The sequence below is a fragment of the Talpa europaea genome (genome assembly GCF_964194135.1).
Source record: "Talpa europaea genome assembly, chromosome: 8".
Lineage (NCBI taxonomy): Eukaryota > Metazoa > Chordata > Mammalia > Eulipotyphla > Talpidae > Talpa > Talpa europaea.
This window is the reverse complement of record NC_140075.1, coordinates 74,796,132-74,816,458: the sequence shown is the minus strand read 5'-3', so window position 1 is coordinate 74,816,458 and position 20,327 is coordinate 74,796,132.

Genomic DNA, 20,327 nt, shown 5'->3' with positions numbered 1-20,327 from the left:
TTTGGCTTTCGCTGCCTGACTCCTTTCACTTGGCATAATACCCTCATGTCCACTGATCAATCACAAACTGGCTTTCTGTCCACATTCTTCCTATTCTTGATACTTCATTAAATGGAAATAAGCAAAACGTGACATAACATACCTGAACTGCTTTACTTAATATAATGTTTTCTAGGTTCATCCCTTGAAGCATATATCATCATTTATGATTGACTAATATTTCATTGTATTAATATACCATATTTTGCTTATTTATCAATTAATAGATATTTTGGTTGTTTCCACCTTTTAACTACTATAAACAACTGTGCTGTAATGATTGCTTGTACGTAAATTTTGTTTTCACATCTGTTTGCAATTCTTTTAAGCTAGGTGTAGATTTGTTGGGTCATATGGCAATTCTGTTTTTAACACTTGACCAACTGCTGCACTGTTTTTTCTAGCAGCTTCACCACTGTACATTTATATCAGCAAAATACAGAGTTATAATTTCTGCACATCCTCACAAACATTGTTACATATGTGAAGTGGTATCTCAATATACTCTTGGTCTGCATTTCCCTATAAACTGATGATATAGAGCATCTTTTCATGTGCTCATTGGCTATTTGCATCTTTTCTGAAGAAATATCTTTCAAATCCTTTGTCCATCTTTTACTTAGGTTGCCTTTTTGTTAAGAGCTTCTCTATATATGTCTTTTATTATATATATGATTTGAAAATACCTTCTTCCATACTAATTTTTCACTCTCACAATAGTGCCCTTTGATGCACAAATTGTTTAATTTGAAGTAAGTTAAACTAATTTTTTTCTGTTGTTGCTTGTGCTTTTGTTTTCATATGTATAAAAAAATTTTCAAATCACAGATCTGATAAGGGGCTATTCCTAGAATACACTGGAACTGCATTTACTATTCCACTCATTGAGAAGTAGAATATTTTTCTATCATTTTGAAACTAGGCAATTTGTTTCAACCAATAGATTGTGGTAGAAGTAATAGGCCAGCTAGAAGCCTATGTTTGAATAGATACCACTTGAAAAGAAGGGTCAAATGGAGGAAGAGATAGTTACCCAACCAACAGTCAACACTGAGGCCCCAGACATGTGAGAGAGGTCGTCTTGCAGGCTACACCATTAGGCAACTAAACCATATGTGGAATCCTAGCCAATATTACACGGAGCAGAACTATCCAGGCAAGTCAGAGATTTAAAAAAAAAATTGTTTTAAGTCAAGTAGTATAAACGAAATATTAGCAAGTTCTAGTTGTAGGAAAGTAACATTAGATTTAATACATCATTCAGTTGGATATTGACAATAGTTCCAGAAAGGAAAAGTCATATGAGATTCCTAAAAAAGTGGCAAACATAATTTGATGTTTGATTTCTAGTCTATATTCAAAAAAGAGGAAAAACCGCTGAGTAAGATTATACCAATAATCTATTTGACTCATTTAATTTGACAAAATTATTTTAGTAAAATTAATGTGCAAACACAGTTCTCTCAAAATGAAATAATTTTTAAGAAACTTTAATTTGAAATAAATCAAAAGCACAACAAAATATGAAATACAAAGATGGAAGAAATTCAAATGAATTAGAAAATGTGAAAGTCTTTAAAAAGACTCTTTAAGAGACTGCTCCAAATAAAACTAAAAATGAAAAAAAGAGAACCTATTCCAAGACATATAATGACACAAGTAATAGAAATATTCAAGGTTTTTAAGGAAAGGATAATTTAAACCTGTTAATATTAAACTTTAACGTTCTAATATACCAAGTTATTTCAACTTACAGGGAGCGAGATAAAAGCATGATTGCAACTGAAGAATGTCAAAAATGATAGCTTATAAGTTTTCTTTACCAAAAAGCAAAAAACAATGAGTCAACATAAGGTTTCCCAACAGAATTTTATTTGAAAGTTAATGTCACTTCAAAATCATTTCTCTGCAAGACTGAAAAGACTGCTTTTCATTTTAATATTCTTCAAAGACTTGTTTTAATGCTATTTACCATGATAAGAAAGACAATTAATATTAAGCCACAGTAAAGTGTTATGTTCCAATTGTACAGATCTGTTACTTAGAATGTGTCAGAGAAAAAGAGAAAAAGGGCTATTGAAATATAATGAAAAACTGCGGTGCTTAATAGTAATAGGATTTTTTCCAAATGTTACTGGCAAGCCCACAAACTGAAATGTCCCAGTAGAGATCTTTATTTAGTTTGTAAATTACTTTTAAACTCTAGGCTTAAGAAGAAATAAAATCAAACCTCAAACTTTCAAACCTTTCATAAAATATCAGTGAATATTTTTATATAGCATCCCTCAAGGATTCTTCATTCCATAAATTATATTTTCAAAAAGTCAAGTAAACTATCACCACATTTTTAAAATAGTTTAAAAGAAAGCAAGTGTGTGTATTTCCTGACACAAAGTGCATTGTTAATTTACTGTATCAGATACAAGCTCACAGATATCCAGAAAAGAATCTTAAGAGACTATTACATGCCTCAGTATCAATCTATTATTATCAGATCTCTTTTGTAACAACTCCCTCCAAATTAAAAGAAAAACACAAAGCCAAAGAACATTAAAGCTATTTAATATAATGTCTATTTCTTCAATGGACTTGTTAGCAAATAATTAAATACAATTATAATTAGTTTTAATACAAAACATTATTGAAAAGTGTTATGACAGACACACACACCAATGGAATAGAACTGAGAACCTAGAAACAAACCTGCACAAGAATGGACAGTTATTCTATGACAAAAAAAAAAAAAGACCCAAGAGTGTACAGTGGAGGAGAATCTCTTCAATAAACCATGCTGGAAAAACTGGACAGCCATATGCAAAAGAATGGAAGTAGGTCACCATCTCACAACTTACACAAAAATGAATTCATAATGAATCAAAGGCATAGCTGTAAGACTCAAAACTACCAAATATACTGAAGGAAAAACAGGCAAAACACTCCACAACAGTAGCTTCAGAAATATCTTTGGAGATTTATCTCCAATGGTTAAGAGAAGCAAAAGCAAATATAAATAAATTACAAGCTAAAAATTTGCCTAGAGAAAGAAACCATCAATAAAACAATAGACACAGTATTGAATAAAAGGAAACATTTGCATATAGCACATCTAACAAAGGACTAGTATCCAAAATATATGAAGAACTCATATAACTCAAAAAGAAAACAATTTTTTAAGATTTATATATTTAAGCATGTAAGAACTATGGTACAAGCCAAAGGTGCACGAGGTGAGAAGATACACCAGAGATAGAGTGGGGAACAGAACAGGGAGACTGACTGAAATACACTGCAGAAGGGAACAGCAGGCGAGACAGGAGAGGTCTGCTGCATCAAGTGGGTAGCTCCCTGGTGGGCAGGGGATTGAACTTATGCCATAGAGACTGCAGATAGCTTCACAGTGCTGTGCTTAAACCCTTGTGCCACCAGGGAAGCCCTCAAAAGGAAAACAATTAATCCAATCAAATTAATAAAGGGAAGATGAACTAAATAGACACTTCTTCAAAAAAGACATACAGATGGCCAACAGGTACATGAAAAAATGCTCATCATCACTTGTCATCAAGAAAATGCAAATCAAAACCACAATGAGATTATCATTGCACACCAGTAAGAAGAGACCACATCAAAAAGACCAGAAACGGGTGTTGGTGAGGATGAGGGAAAAAAAGGAACCCTGTGCACTCTTGGTAGGAATACAATACAATACAATACAGACAATAGAAAACACTATAGAAATTACTCAAAATATAAAAAATAGACTTACCATATGGTATCTAGGTATCTACCCAAAGTATACAAAAGCACTAATTCAAAGATACATATGTATACATATATATGTGTGTATTTGTGTGTGTGTGTGTGTATGTATACATACTCCTATATTCATGGCAGCTCTATTTATAATAGCTAAGTCATGGAAATAGCCTAAGTACTCAAGGACAGAGGAGTATATCAGAAAAATGTGGCAGGCATACACACACACACACACACACACACTACTACTACTACTACTCAGCTAGAAAAAAGGACAAACTCTTGCTATTTAAGAAAATATGGATGAAAGTGGAGAGGATAATTCTAAGTGAAATAAGTCAGGAAAAAGACAAGTACCCACAGGGCCATAACACACACAATGATAAAATTTTGGACCTTGTTTTACGGAAAAAAATTAAGAGCTCTTTTGTTGACTTGGCAATAAAATGTAAAATTTGAAATGCATTTCACTATTTAAAAACACCCTGCCAATAATTGCATTATTAAATTATTTATTTATGATACAATAAGTATATGATGGTTAAAACAAAATAGACACTTATTGAGAATTTGAAATTAGCTAGGTAAACATTGTTAGGTGTTAGAGATATAGCTACAAGAAACACAACTTTTATAGGAGTTAATGATCTATCAAGCAAACACATGTAACATAATGCAATGTGAAAAGTATAGAAATTAAAGTATGCTCAAATTGTTGTAGAATAAAGAAACAAATTGGCTTTGTCTAAATCAAGATTACCAACAGGTTTGTCAAGTTGAAAACTTTTATGATCAATTTCCCCTTCTTACATTTCTATATTATTTTACACAGATTTTTTTCACCAACCTAAATGTTCACACATAAAGAAGAACAAATGGACTTTGGTTTAGATTAGAAGTTTTCAAATCAGCATTTAGCATTTTCTATGATAATTTTTCAACTTTTATTTATATTTGGATAAAAATCTCAAAGAATTAAAATAAGCATATTTTCAATCATCTATGACTATCTTTTAATTTAGTGCCATGGGTAAATTATTTCCTTCAAGTGAAGGTCAGCTTAATTTGTTGTGTTAATGAAATATTCACAATAGTGCAAATAGAGAAAAGCCGTAGAATAATTGAATTCTCACATCCCACAAGAGAGTATAATAATGCAGAACTGAAAAATGCATCCTTATAGTCAATAAAAGCAACATCATTAATAGTAAACATGAACAGTATTAGTTTTTAGTTTTAATACATTTCAATTGCTAATTTACCTTTTACTGTTGCCTAGACCTTATAAACAAAGGACTAGCTTAGTTTGATATTAATATACATCTTAGTTAGGTTTTGAATAAAAATGCAAATTCAACACTGGTAATGCCTATAAAATTGTGAAAAGATTGCCTTTGAAAATAGGAAATATCTTATGAAATGGAGTATTATATAGCTTTGCAAATGACAAGATTTTGATTTATATCATTTCACAGAATAGAATACAAAATATGATTGAAATCTCATTTTTTTCTATAAGGGCATTCATGACAAAAAATTTTCATTGATTATAATGAGTTCTTATAGATCAATAAAAAAATCAAATAGGAAAAATGGGCAAACAACATGAACAGAAAATTAAAAAAGAAATAGAGATGATCAAAATATCCCAAAAATCTCAACCTCCTTAGTAAAGAACTAAAAATTCAAACAATCATTTTTCATCAAATATAAAATATTATGGTATTTTTGGTGATAATGTCCTGTATAATCCGGGTTTTGTGAAACTGGACAGTACTTTCAGGAAAATAAAACAGTGGCATATAAGCTGCACAGGCTTTATGAAGGATATTTTGGCAACACATATTTTAACCCATTAGGTATATCTCTAGAGTCTACACAAAGAATGTAGCACCTAAACAAGGAGGTTCATCTCAGTACTAGAAACAAGCTAAGGTCCAACAATAAGAGTTAACTATGTATATCATTGAATAACTATACTGTAGGTATATTCTATAATCTTGCCTATTTGAAATTATGTGTGAATTTTCATGCTGTAACGTAAAATATATTTGTGGTAAATGTTGTTTTTAAGACGTGTGTTACAAAAGTGTATAATCCCATTTTATGAATTAAATTATATTTGTGCACGACTATACACATATATACAAGAACACATACACCTACAAAGGACAGAATCAATAGTGCTTCTCTCTGATTATTGGAATTATAATTAATTTTTATCCTTCTTCTGTGTATTTTTCTATGTATATGTAATAAAAATAAAGGTATTATTTAATTTAATAGAAATGTGCCTATACCTTAACAGTGACCTGACATAAAATTCTGAGAACCAGAAAAGTTTTTTCATTTTTAAAGTTAAGCTCAAGGGCCTCCCCGGTGGCGCAGCGGTTGAGCTCTGGGTTGCGAAGCTGCCCGCGGCCTCTGCAGGGCAGGTTCGATCCCCGGCTGCTCCCTGGCCACCAGAGGAGGGTCCCACATGGCGCGCAGACCTCTCCTGCCACCCGCTGCTCCCCTCAGCAGTGTACTTCGGTCCTTCTGCCTGCTCTGCTCCCTGCCCTGGCTCTAGTGAATTCTCTCACCCTCCCGTGCTTTTGACTGTACCCAGTGCATGTATAAATAAACAAACAAACAAACAAAAATACATGCCTCTTAAAAAAAATAAATAAATAAAAATAAATTTTAAGCTCAAAAGAAAAGACACTTTAAAGACTTTCCTATCAAGTTATATGAGAACTCATTTACTCTGTTTTGTTGAAATTTGCATTTATTTATTTTGATATACAAATGTGCCACTTGATTGTTCCAAAGCACAATCTCAACCTAAAATTTCTCACATCACTGACTTCATTGAATATCTTCAATATTTTCCTCCACAGCATTTTGAACATTGCAAGTACTCAAAGAATACACACCACATATACTGTATTAGTAAATCTCATCATTTTTCTAGTTCATTCAAAGAATGAATATAGACTGTGTTCCAAGAGCCCTTCAAGGAACCATCGCTTAATACCTGTTAGTGAAATTCATACAAACAGCATTTGACTGTGTATTTTGAGAAACTGGCACATTAGCCAAGAATGGCACTGCATAAATACTTTCCTATGGTGTTTTTGGTGGCACATGAGCTTACTCATCTGCCTTCATTGCATACAACTTAAAGTCACTAAATTAAAGTTTAACTCTCTAATAGACTGATCATTAAATGTTAAGAATTTTTCTTCTCTTTAATATGTAAATTGGAGTTAATAGAAATCTTTTATAGGCAGCTATTACCTTCAATATTTCAACTTCTTCATGCTGAGATCTTTAAAACCCATCCACTTTTCAGAATGGCTTTCTCATTAAATATCAACCATACTGACTACTAAGTAAAGATAACTCCTCTCCTCCTTGGGAATTGTGGAGGAGGAGAGGAAACTTTAGTTGATTTTGAAAAACAAGCTATTACAGTATTTTCCTGCTGTGAAATTTTTTAATGTTTATAATAAATACATTTTCTGTTTTCTGTTACTCTGCACACATCATCTGGATGTTGTTTCTTAGCTTACAACACCCACAAGTTAGTCAGTGGTTATATCAGCTACAGGGGAGGCAGAAAAAGTTATGATCCTTTGATGAATTAAGGATAAAATATTTTACAACTCAAAATATATCATAGAAAAAATGGGAAATTATAGTAATAAGATTGATGGACCATTTCTTACCTTTGCGTTAAGGGATAATAGGCTTTATAACTTTAACTAGTAAATAGCCCATATGCATTCTTGCTTATTTCTTCTAGCCTTGTTGAGGCAACAGTAGCTTTATTTTAACCCTATAAGACGGCATGCTATCTTTCCCTGAATTTTCATCATATAAATAGAGGAATATATCAATATAACCAGTTTGGCAGCCGTAATTTCATCATGCACTACATAATATCTTTCATCAATCAAATCCCTTCATCAATAAATAAAAAATTTAATGAGGAACAGAACCATTGGAAAGAATAAATAAATGACATTTAGATGTCATAAGTTTTCTTTATTTATAAATTTATCATGCCTGGCATAGTAACTACTCAGTAGTTTTTAAAATGAATGTATGAATGAATGAATGAATTACATCTAATATACAACATTAGTAGCTTCCCCTTAAACATCATTTCACTGGAGGGAGCAGTAGAAATGGAGAGGAATGCATGAGATTAAGTGGCAGCTCAGAGGGGTATAGTCACCTCTCTTGAAGCTTTCACAGAGGAGATGATGCCTGAGCTATCACTTGAAAGATGAAAAAGAGTTCACACTCTCTACAATCCAGAACTACTCCTAATTTTTTACCCATGTAAACGAAAAGATAGGCCAACAAAAAAAGTCTAGTATAGGTGCTGATGGCAACTTTATTCAAAATAGAGAAAAACTGGCTACAACTCAATGTCATCAAAACAAACTTATTGAGAACATTCACCCAATGGAAACCACTTCATAAAAATGAAGGCGAAATTGATTCACTCAACAATAATGAATATTACAAACATTATGTTGGACTAAAGGAAGCCTAACAAAAAAAGTACATGCTATATGATTCCACTAATACGAAGCTCAAATGAAGGTAAAATTACATTAATAGAACAGTAGTTATAAGAATGAGGCAGGGTGGGGGATGTGGCGAGGAAACAAGTGTCGACTGGAAAAGGGCACAAGTGAACTTCTGGTGCAGCAGAATGTTTCAAATCTTGATTGGGGTGCCATTACATAGGTACTTACATAGGCACTTACATTTACCACAACTTGCCAAATGGTAAAAACTTAAAATCAGCACATGCCACTGTATGTAAAGATATACTCAATAGGAATAATGAACAAAAAAAATTAATCAGGCAATATTAGAACAAATCAACAAACAAAGACATGGGGGCTGGCACAGCGTAGAAACCTGCAATTAATTCAGTAATGGTGGAGTGTTAAAGCAAGGGAGTAATTGGGGATGACCCTGAAAAAATAAGTAATGTAAAATTCTGAACAAAGAAAATTGGAGCCAGAGTAAAAGAACATACCTGGGAAGTTTAAGTGTGATTGACTAGGCAGAAACCTCCAGAGGGTTCAGACTTACCTCTCCACATGGTTCTTTATATAAGGGGAATGACATCCTGAGCCTTCAAGCCAGTCAATTACATTCTAAAGAATCGTACAAGACTAGGGGGTAGCTTTTTCTCCCCTCTCAAGAAGTGAGAGAGGCAGCATACAACCTATAACTACCACATTTATAATTCTAAGGCCTCCCCACTGCAGTATAAACTCTCCCATTCCCCAATACTCGGACTAACATCTGATGTTCATTACATCATTAATGAATTATTAGGTGTGGGAAATGAGAAGTCATTGCTGTAATACTAAGTCTTGTCTCTGTCTGAAAAAGAAATTCATATTTGCTTTCAAGACAAATATAAACTTTAAAAAATCAATCAAATGGGTGCCAGATCATGAATGCTTCCTATAACATACAAAAAAAAAAAAAAAGTCTAGATTTATCTTGTTGCCAAGCTTTAGAAAAGTTTTTAATGCAGGGAAAAGATCTCATTTGGGTATAGAAAGATCACTTTGGCAACATTGTGAAGAATTCAATATGCCAAGACTGAAGGCAGCCAAGATGATTTAGAGAACAACTACAAGGGCCTCCCGGGTGGTGCAGCGGGTTGAGCGCAGCACTGTGAAGCTGTCCGCAGCCTCTGTAGCACGGGTTAGATCCCCGGCCGGCCACAGAGCTACCCACACAGCACAACAGACCTCTCCTGTCTCTCCAGCTGCTCCCCTCAACAGTGTGTTTCAGTCAGTCTGCCTGTTCTGCTCCCCACTCTGTCTCTGATGAATTCTCTCACCCTCCTGCACCTTTGGCCTGTACCCCAGTTCTTGTATAAATAAATAAATCTTTTAAAAAAAAAGAATGAGATAAGCATTAATAATGAAGAAGGAGCAGAGAGGACATGAGCAATGTTATAAGGGTAAGATTAAGAAGATTTAGACTTCTATCAGATGTGTGAAAAGAAGAGAAATTATCATGACTCCCCCACAGAACCTGGCTGGACACCATCAAAGAGACCTGGCAAAATACCTCAGACATCAACTTCTTACATTTCTCTGAACTTCCATTCATTCGTCTTGCTTTTATCTTTTAATTGTTTTCAGCTTCCACCATGAAGAATCCTGAAGTTCCTTAACCTACAAAGTAAACTAGGGTCCTAATGTTGGTCCCTCTCACTGTTAAGGTACTACAGTGCTTAGCCACGTCAGAGTCCCTAACTCAGCACTTCTACCTTTGGAGTGTGATTATGTTTTCATGCCTGGCTTCCCCACGAGATAATAGGCTATAATCTCATGGAAAGATCCTATCTTGCTCACCATTATATCTCCAGTACAAAGCAGAGATTGGCATAAAGTAGAAGCTAAACAAAATTTTTAGTAAATTAATGAACATTACTCTAAGTCACATTTTACAAGATCAAGAACTAGAAGAGCATGTTATGTCATTTTCCAAACTTCCTCTAAGACTACAAGCACTTTGTGTCCTCAATAAACTCAAACCATTTGAGCCTCTCTCCTTTGCTTTTCATTTTCATTATAATAAAATATAAACCTTATAAGACTTTCATAAAAATGAAATAAAGAATAAGTCTTACACACATAAATTTTTCAAGATATCGGTTGATCAATCTGTTCCTCTCTTAGAGGGTCCTGGATACCTACCAGAGTGGAGCTATCGTCTGGATGTCATCCTATATGTATTTGGCGACTTTACTTTTAGCATGGTAACATTAATGAGATAACAGTGGTAAAAATAACAGTAATACTGTCATATACAGCATGCAAACAAATAGTGCAAGTTTTACCTTTCCCTCTCCATCCACAACTTTTTTGACTTTATTATCTGTCCTAATTTTTATTTACAGATGAATCTATACAAACTGATGAAATTTTCACAGCCTCACTGAAAGTCACAAATAAGTTCTCTTTTCTCAAATTAATGGGCACCGAAATTCATGATACAATTAAAATGTGCTTATATTGCATAGAAAATAAACCATGGCAGGAGAAAAACTTCTTTCTTTCTCTTCTCAGGAAAACAGAAATATATAAAATATACATTTAGTATATATCTTGCTATTCTATTTAATGATTTCAGTAAATATGGTAGAAGATAAAAACTGTATTACAAGAATATAAAAAATGAATAGTTGATCATCCTAAATAAGGGAGTAAGATGGAAAATGTATATGTTGCCACCTTTATCCAATTCCAAAAATTGAGGACATTATCTCTTCCCATTTAGTATCTGCAATTAGCACTAAATATAGAAATACTATCCTTTATTTCTTACTGAAAAGCAGGGCCTAGAACTGGAGTTATTCAGAATAGTATTGCAGTCCAGTGGTGTCAAGGGTTCCAACCTTAAACAAGCTTCAAGTCTAGTGCATGCATCTGAGAGAAGCCATTGATCTACACAGCTACTTTCTTCAGCTCCATAATAAGAATTTTATCAAAGTTCAAATCCACTAACAACGAGGCCAGCAAACTGGGACTAGACTACAAATTCAAACTCCAGTTTCACTTCTTTCAAGATGCAGAATGTCTTGAGAAAGCTTGTCCCTAGAATAGGGAAAAAATGCCTGAGAAAAAGCACTGTGGCAACAGAGTCAGAAGATTAAGAACATGGGAGGGTTAATGTCAAAAGATGGTACAATCTAGACATGATGTCCCACAAGTTCATAACCTCCAACCCATAGACACCCAGCTTTTAGGGCCCAACATTTACTCAGTACCTACTCTGTGCCAGGATCGTAATTAGCAGATGTCACTTCTAATACATTTAAATTCCCTGCCAACCCCCAAATTCCTTACTATCTTCGCATTATAGATAAGGCAACTGAGATCCAAGATCCAATGAGTTAAAAGGACCCAACGTGACATGGTTGGGGAAATGCTGGGCTAGATATGACTCTAATCTCTTATCTCTATGAGCCAATAGTCTATCCTCAATACCACAACAGTATCACTCCAAAATGTCATGAAAAGTATAGGAAAGTCATGAAAAGTATAGGAAAGAGAATGCAGGGCAGAGACAGAGGAGTAGCACCTGCAGTGACTGAAAGGGAGAAGTTGGAGATGAGGGAGGAGGTGCTCCTGGGATGCTGTTATAGTCTCTGACTGGACCTGTGTGCTGACTACCTGGGTGTGTTCAGTTTGTAAAATAGTTCATCATGGTGTATACTCATGGTATATGTACTTTCCTCCATGCATGTTATACTTACAGAAAATATTTTTAGGACATCCCTGGTGAGGCAGTGAATTGAGCACAGTACTGTGAAGCTGTCCCACAGGCTCTGCAGCATGGCTTCGTTTTCCAGCCAGCCAGGGAGATACCCACATGGTGCGGCAGACCTCTCCTGTCTCACCCACTGCTCCCCTCATCAGTGCTTTCAGTTCGTCTGCCTGTTCTTCTCCCCACTCCGTCTCTGGTGAATTCTCTCACCCTCCTGTGCTGCTGGCCTGTACCCCAGCTCTTGTATAAATAAAACAAATATTTCAAATATATATTTTTAAATTATGGGGTGGTAGCCTAAACAAGAATCCCACATTTGTTCCTTTCTAGGACTATGTAATCTGGATATCCTCTTTCTCACAGGGGAAGATAAGCCTTCTTTCCTGTCCTCTTAAAGTAATCAACAACAGGGCCTCCCTGTTGGCTACTGCAGCATGAGTTCAATCCTCAGCCAGAGAGCTACCCGCATGGCACAGCAGACCTCTCCTATCTCACCTGTGGCTCCCCTCAGCAGTGTATTTCAGTCAGTCCACCTGTTCTGCCCCTCACTCTGTCTCTGGTGAATCCTTTCCACCACCCGCCCCGCACCTCTACCTTGTACCCCAGTCCTGGTATGCATAAATAAATAAATCTTTTTTAAAAAAAGTTATCAACAACAGCAAAAGTACCTAAAAGAGACTATACAAGTCAAACCCTTACTATCTTAAAAAGCAAAATTTGTCTTGAAAATAAGATTCAACATATTCATATGTAGTTTGGACAAAATAATAAAAATACAGTGGATGAGAGTTAGAGCATCTTTCCTCTGGTATTAAAGACTCTTGGTCTCAGTTTATTACCCATAAATGGGTTTGAATTAGAATACCTCTAAAGTCCATTTTCCCATACACATGATGTTGAATATGTATACAAAAAATATCCATAGTAACATTGTTTATAATAGAAAAAAAAAGGTGAAGAATGGCCATTCATTCTTCATGAATGAATGAATCATAAAGTGAAATATTCCATGGGAATAAAGTAAGTTTATTATGACATTACATATGCACTGTACAAATCTTAGATGCACATAGAATGAGAAAATCAAATCTGCTTTGGGCCTCCCCGGTGGCGCAGCAGTTGAGCGCTGGGTTGCGAAGCTGCCCGAGGCTACTGTGGCGCCGGTTCGATCCCCGGCTGCTCCCCGGCCACCAGAGGAGGGTCCCACATGGCGCTCAGACCTCTCCTGCCGCCAGCTGCTCCCCTCAGCAGTGTACTTCGGTCCTTCTGCCTGCTCTGCTCCCCGCTCTGGCTCTGGTGAATTCTCTCACCCTCCCGTGCTTCTGACTGTACCCAGTGCATGTATAAACAAAAACAAACAAACAAACAAATAAATAAAACATGCCTCTATAAAAAAAAAAATCAAATCTGCTTTTAGCTATAGATACATAAAGATGTGCATATGCATATATTTATATACACATATACATATAAAGATACAAAATACATAAATTTAAAAGGAAGCAAATGAAAATAATATGTGGTTTAGGATGCATACATATCTGGGAGAATTATAAAGAGCACAAAGCAAATGTTAAGTACAAAATTCAGGACACTGGTGATTTCTGAAGGCAACAAGGTAATGGGCGTAGAATAGAATAGAATTTTCAACAGTATTAATGATGTCTATTTCATAAGGTGGTCAGTAAATTCATGCATATTTATGGTTATTGTCCCTCATAACCCATATATATATCACACATAGTCTATTATGTTTCAAATAATTCATAACATTTATAAAGATTATGTGTATTTTTCCTGGAAACTGTTAGGGATAAGGGAGTAATTACTCAATCTTAAGTCACCAATAAATAATTACTCTAATGTTTAATTGCCATAATACCAGGGTTTGCTCCCTGTGGAGAAGAGTACCATAATCTTCTACAGAAATGTGCCTCCCCAGAAGATCAGGTAAACCATTTTAGTCCTCCTTTTTCTTGTCCTAATGGAAAACATGAAATAAAAAAATGTATTGGAAGAAAGCCAGCATCATCACTGAAAGGAAGAGCTACAAGATGGCACCCTCCCACTCCTCTATGCCAATAACACAGCTGAGTGTGCCCACAAGGCCTGTTTATTGGAAGCATTCTTCCTCTCAGCACAGCCCAAATGGAAGCACCTCTCTTGGGGAGCAAAGGTAGGTCAGATTTCATCCTCCAGTCTACCCTCAGTCATAACTTAGTGTAATAAACAACTGAAGTCAAAAGTAAACATAACAAAAAACTCTTTACTCAGACAAGGAATGGTGTCTCAACTCCTACTTGGAAGAAATTATTTATAGGTGTATTCCATTAATATTTATTGTCTGCTCAAGATTTATTTGTTTGTTTGTTTATTGCTTGCACTGATCAAGATGTAGGAATTCAGGGGTAAGCACAGCAAACCCTGCCCACCTAGAACTCACATCCTACTGAATAGACTACAAATTCATAAGCAAGGAAATATACATACATAAATAGGTATATGTACCCATATATAAACATATATGTATAGGTAGGTAGAATATTAAGCTGAAAACATTGATTTTATAGTGGATCTTCACATTGGGCCTCAGCTAATGAGAACATGACTTTTTGCTTATATTGTTTCTATATTCAATTTGAAAAAAATACAGAACCTTATGTTATACTATAATAAAAGTAACTACTATGTCATCAGGAAGACAAAATGAATGTCATAATGGCCTTTTTGCTGTGTCCATTTGACTAGGCTAGAGTTCACAGCTATTTAATCAAATACTAATCAAGATATTTGATAAATGTGATTAAAGTCCATAAACAGTTGATTCCAAGGGCCTGATTGAGTCAGTCAAAAGGTCTTAATAGTAGACCTTATAGTTAGCTTCCTTGAAGAAGAATTTCTACAGAGACAGCTGCTTCAGCCCCTGTCCTTTTTTGACAGCCTATCCTATGAATTTCAGACTTGGCTAACCAGACCATACACTGTATAAACCAATTCCTGATGATAAATCTCTTTAATGTTTATCTACTATTGGGCTGCTTTTCTGATTAAAGTCTGACTCAGATGATTTAAGATGCATTGTTTTGGACTCCCAACATAAAAGATCCTGGTCTAAATATATTCTGGGGTAGATGTTTCATCAATAAATTAAAAAATGGTTTGGGAGAGGGTAAATGGGAGGTGAGTTACATTTATTGAATGCCTTCTCAAGACCCAGTATATTTCATATGCATTGTTTCCATACATCCTACCAAAATCCATGCAAAGTTGTCATTCCCATTGAACTTAAAAGGAATTGAAACTCACAAAAACCGTGCAACTAACATAACATCATTAGGTTAACAGGCAACCAAGGGAGTGTTGACATGAAGATCCATGTAAGTCCAAAAAAGGAAAAGCTTACCATGCGGCCTCCCTAAAAGGATAAACATAATCTTGTCAGCTTATACCATAAAGTTAGCAAGTGAGACACTACAATGACACTGGAAAGAAAAGTGTAAATCAGCAAATAATCCAATTTAGTTAAAGGATTGGGAAAAATCTGGAGGATAATCAAATTTTTCCTTAGGCATTGACAGAAACATATAAAACTCAATTTTTATTACAAACTGTTGAATTTCTCAGAGGCATGCTGAAATAGATGCCTAAGTGACCCAGAGGGTTCATTGAAGAATCTCCATTATAGAATCTGGGCTTCAATTTAAAGGCGGGGGAAAGTGATTCACATTAAACCAAACAAATCAGGGTCTGAAATGCAGCTGTATGCCAATCTGCCACTTAATGGCTTATCTAGCAATACTTCACATTTACTTTTCTTTCCTAAGAGTCTCTTCCTTTAAGAAATTCACCTTGATTATTCTGTGTCTTTAAAGTGCTGAAACTGAACAGCCAAAATCCCAATTCCATTTAAGTTTGCTTCCCTTGGAGCCCAGGGCAACCTGTTACTTAAATATAACGGCTGAATTTCACTATATTTCAATGATTTGGGTGACATTTCCTTGACATTCACAATATGTCTATAAATTAGAAGTGCTATAGTTTCAACACAAAATGAATAAAATGATCAAAAGAATCCTCCAGTCACTGCCTTCTCCTGGAGGAAGGGAAGCCAATCTGATTGCTATTCTCTGCATATATCATGCTACACACTGAAGAATAGGGAAAGTGCTAATAAATTGCCTTTTCTCATTATATTTTGGTTTACCTTTATGTTTTGTAATTTATGTAATTACTCACTGTCTTATATCATAGCATGTTATAGAAAACCTTGATTGATCTATGAAACCTTCAATTTTCTATAATTTAATAGCCAGAAATTGCTTTCTAAATGTTAAGACTATGGAGACTATGGGGAGGTAAATGACACCATAACCACCCATAGCCAGCTTCTTTTGTTTTCTCTTTTCTCCTTTATGTATTACTTTTAAGTACATATTTTCTTCAAAAAAAACATATAAATCCAATCTAAGGATATTCACACATAAAAGGGCAGGCAGCACAAGACACATGGAGATGACTCTCCAAAACTTCGCAGACTGAGGGTTATGCTCTCCAAGGGAATTCTCAATCACTCATGCTGTGGACCCAAAAATCACATGCTGAAACCCAACCCCCAATGTGATGGTTATGAGATGCAGCCTTTGGGAGTGAATAAGGCTTAGATTTGGTTGTGAGGGCTAAGTCCCTATGATAGGAATCCTTCTCCCTCTCTCACTCTCCTCCAGCACTAGAGGATACACCAAGAAGGTAGCAAACCAGGAAGAGAATCTTCACTGGACTCTGATCATGACAGAGCCCTGATCTTGGATTTCCTGTCTCCACTGCAAAAAATAAAGTTCTGTTATTAAAGCTACCAACTCTCACCTGGCACAGGAGTAAGAGAATCACTCTGGGGCCTAAACATGAGTGAGCACATAGCGTGGCAACAATTACAATTACCACATGCATGACCCTAATCTAAGCACTACAGGGATACTAAAAACAACTCTGAGGTTAAATATTAATGATGTCTTCATTTAAAGGGGATGAAATTGAAACACAAATACATTTAGCTCTTACTCAAGTTCATACAGATAGCAAACAGAACCAGGATTCAATTCGAAAGAGTTAGCTTTTAGCTGCCTGTTTTCTCTTACCGTTATAAATTACTTACAAATTCTGTATTATCTTAGCAGCCTCAGTACCCAAACCATATCAATACTCGAGGACTAAAATAAAATTATATGAACTGAGAAGTGGGGGAAGAATGCCTAAGGACATATTAAACACACTAATCATAAGGACAAGAAATAACCAGCAACCACCGCCATACCCTTGCCTTTGCACAGATCATAAGAAGAACATTAAGAAAACAATGGCCTCCCCACCTTCAACAGGATTAGAGTTGACAATCAAATTCAGCTTTTATGCCAATAGAAAAATCACCAAATAAAATATGGCAATATTTATGAAACTGTGTGGCAACAAAAATTTAATAAAAGGGCTATTCTAATTGGTCATGTAGTAACTAGAGAACTTAGCTATCCAGAACACCTGATTTCATAAGCATTGCAATTAAGCAGGTTTTGGTTTAAAATGGCTCAGTTCTTGGGTGTTGGATATAACAGTTGCTCAGTGTTTGGCTTGGGAGCTGACATTTGGGTCATCTACAGATTCATTATGTCTTTGTGAGTCATGGTCACAACGCTATCTTGTCATTTTGGGGATTTCTATCTACTACTTAGTTTTAAAAAGGAAAGACCTGAAATGCATGTTTTTAAATTATATCCAGCACAACACCTCCATTTTGAAATTCTTCACTGGTTAAATAAAAGACCCTCTGACAGTTGCTAGATAGAAGGGGAATGCCAGTCACTTCAGAAGCAGAGAAATAGATGATGAACTACTACTTCAATTCTTGAAAAATAAGCCCATTCAAAGCTAGCTAGGACTGTGATACTCCAAAGAAAATGCTAAATCTAGGTTGCATTTCTTGTCATTGCTAACAATGAATACAAAGAGTGCCTCTAAGGATATACTTTTTCATGAATGTTATTGGAGGAAAGGTTTCTTCTCTCTTATTTAGTATCTGTAGTCTCATTATGGTGCGATGTCTTCTCAAATTCCCTGGAATGATTATAAAGTTGTGCCTCTACAAGTCTTTTTACACAATGTAGTGTCCGAGAAATCAGATCTAGTATTGAAATTCATCATACACAAACTATCAAATAAGGGCTATGTAACCATATAAGCACAAATTACAAGATGTATTTCTATTTTTTCATGTCCCTCTAAATTTATTTGACAGAATTGCAGAAGGGAAATGTTTTTGCTACAGGGCAGGTTGATTTTGCTTTATGGAATCAGCAAAGTTGCTGAACGCCTTTCAACTTTCTGTGCCTTTATTTAAACCTCATCACCTTAGACATCCAGCCACACTGCATGCAGCAACAGTGGGGATGCGCTCTTAAATTGCCCTTTGTCTCCAGTGTTTCTCAAGGCATTTCTAGACAGGTTTAAACATTTCAAAGTCACAGTTAGTTTTAAAACATTCTTATACCAACACCCAAATATAAAGAAAAAAAAAAGCTTTTTTATCATAGTTCAATAGCCACTGGACCAAGTACTTAAACTTTCCTAAATATCAAGTTCCTTCTGTTATTTTTAAAAGTATAATTCTGAAGCTCTTCAGCACCTGTAGACTACAAATATCTCTTTTCCTCTTGCTTTCAAAAGAAAGTTAAAATTATAAGGAGTACTTGATGACTTTACCTCTCTACCACCCATTGAATCCTCAACCCACTGTTACCTTATTCTACTTTTGCCATTTCAATAAAATACACTCTTCCCTTGATCTGTGGTAGCCGAACCCAGCATCAGTTTCAAATTTGGCCCCCCAACAGCATTTGACATTGTTAACCAATATCTTCTTATTGGAATTATTCACTCACTTTTACCCTAGCAGTAGTTCTTCCTGATTTTTCTTTTACTTCTCCTTTAATTCTTTCTTAGATCTAATGACTCCTCTCATTATCATCATAATTATTAGGAATCCTTGGGTCAGTCTTGCAGCCCTTCTTTAATGTGATGTATTCATCCAGAGCAATCTTATTCACTTTCATGGCTCCAAAAACCCCTATACATCGATGACTCTAAAATCTACTACCTCCAAACTTATCTCACTCTTGAACCTCAAGACTAATTTACCAACTGTTTCAAGGTCATCACCAACCATCTCCACTTGAGATTCTGCAGACTCTCAAACTCAATTCAAAACTGAATCTCAGGGCCTCCCTGGTGGTGCAAGGGGTTAAAACACAACCTGTGAGGCTATGCGCAGCCACTGCAGCATGAGTTTGATTCCCCAGCCAGCCAGGGAGGTGACCCACATGGCTCAGCAGACCGCTCCTGACTCGCCTGCTGCTCCCCTCAGCAATGTATTTCAGTCTGCCTGTTCTGTTCCCCACTCTGTCTCTGGTGAATACTCTCACCCCCCACACCTCTGACCTATATCCCAGCTCTTGTATGCATAAATAAATAAATCTATTTAAAAAAAACCTAAATCTCAGTCTAAAACTCAGTATTTTCCTTTCCAAAAACCGGCCCTTCTCCTTTGATTAATGAAACAATAAACCACAAAGTCAGAAATGGGGATTCCCCAGTCCAGACCTCCATCATTTCTGCCCAGGTACCCATCACTTTCTCATCAAAATGAGTACAACTGGTTTCCAACTGGTCATTTGGAATTGAGCATCACTTACCCCCTCTACCATCCATTCTCCATTCTTGTAAAATTAAACCCTTCAAAAGCCCCAATGTCTACATGTTGAAGTTCAAAGTCCAAAGTGGGATATATAAGTCTTTTCATAACTTCTGTTACTGTCTATCTTTAAAAGTTCTACCTGCACAAACCCTGTTCTCATGGCTGCTTCACATCTTCCTGCTTTTTCTTATAAGCTATCTCTCTAACTATACTGCTCCTTATTTTTATCCTGGGAAACTAATTCATTTTTCAAAATCTACTCAAATGATACCCTCTTTAAAAAGCCATTTCTAATCTCTCCAGGAAAAGTTAAGTGCTTCCTCTCTTGTGCCTTCTCAGCATCTTGTTTATCCTTTATTATAACATTAATCCCTTTGTTGTAACTGCTCTTACAGTGGAGGGCAGGAATGATGGTTTATTCATCTTTATAACCCCAATGCTCAGAACCATGCCTCACATATAATAAAAGCTCAAATATAAATGCTTTGAGAAT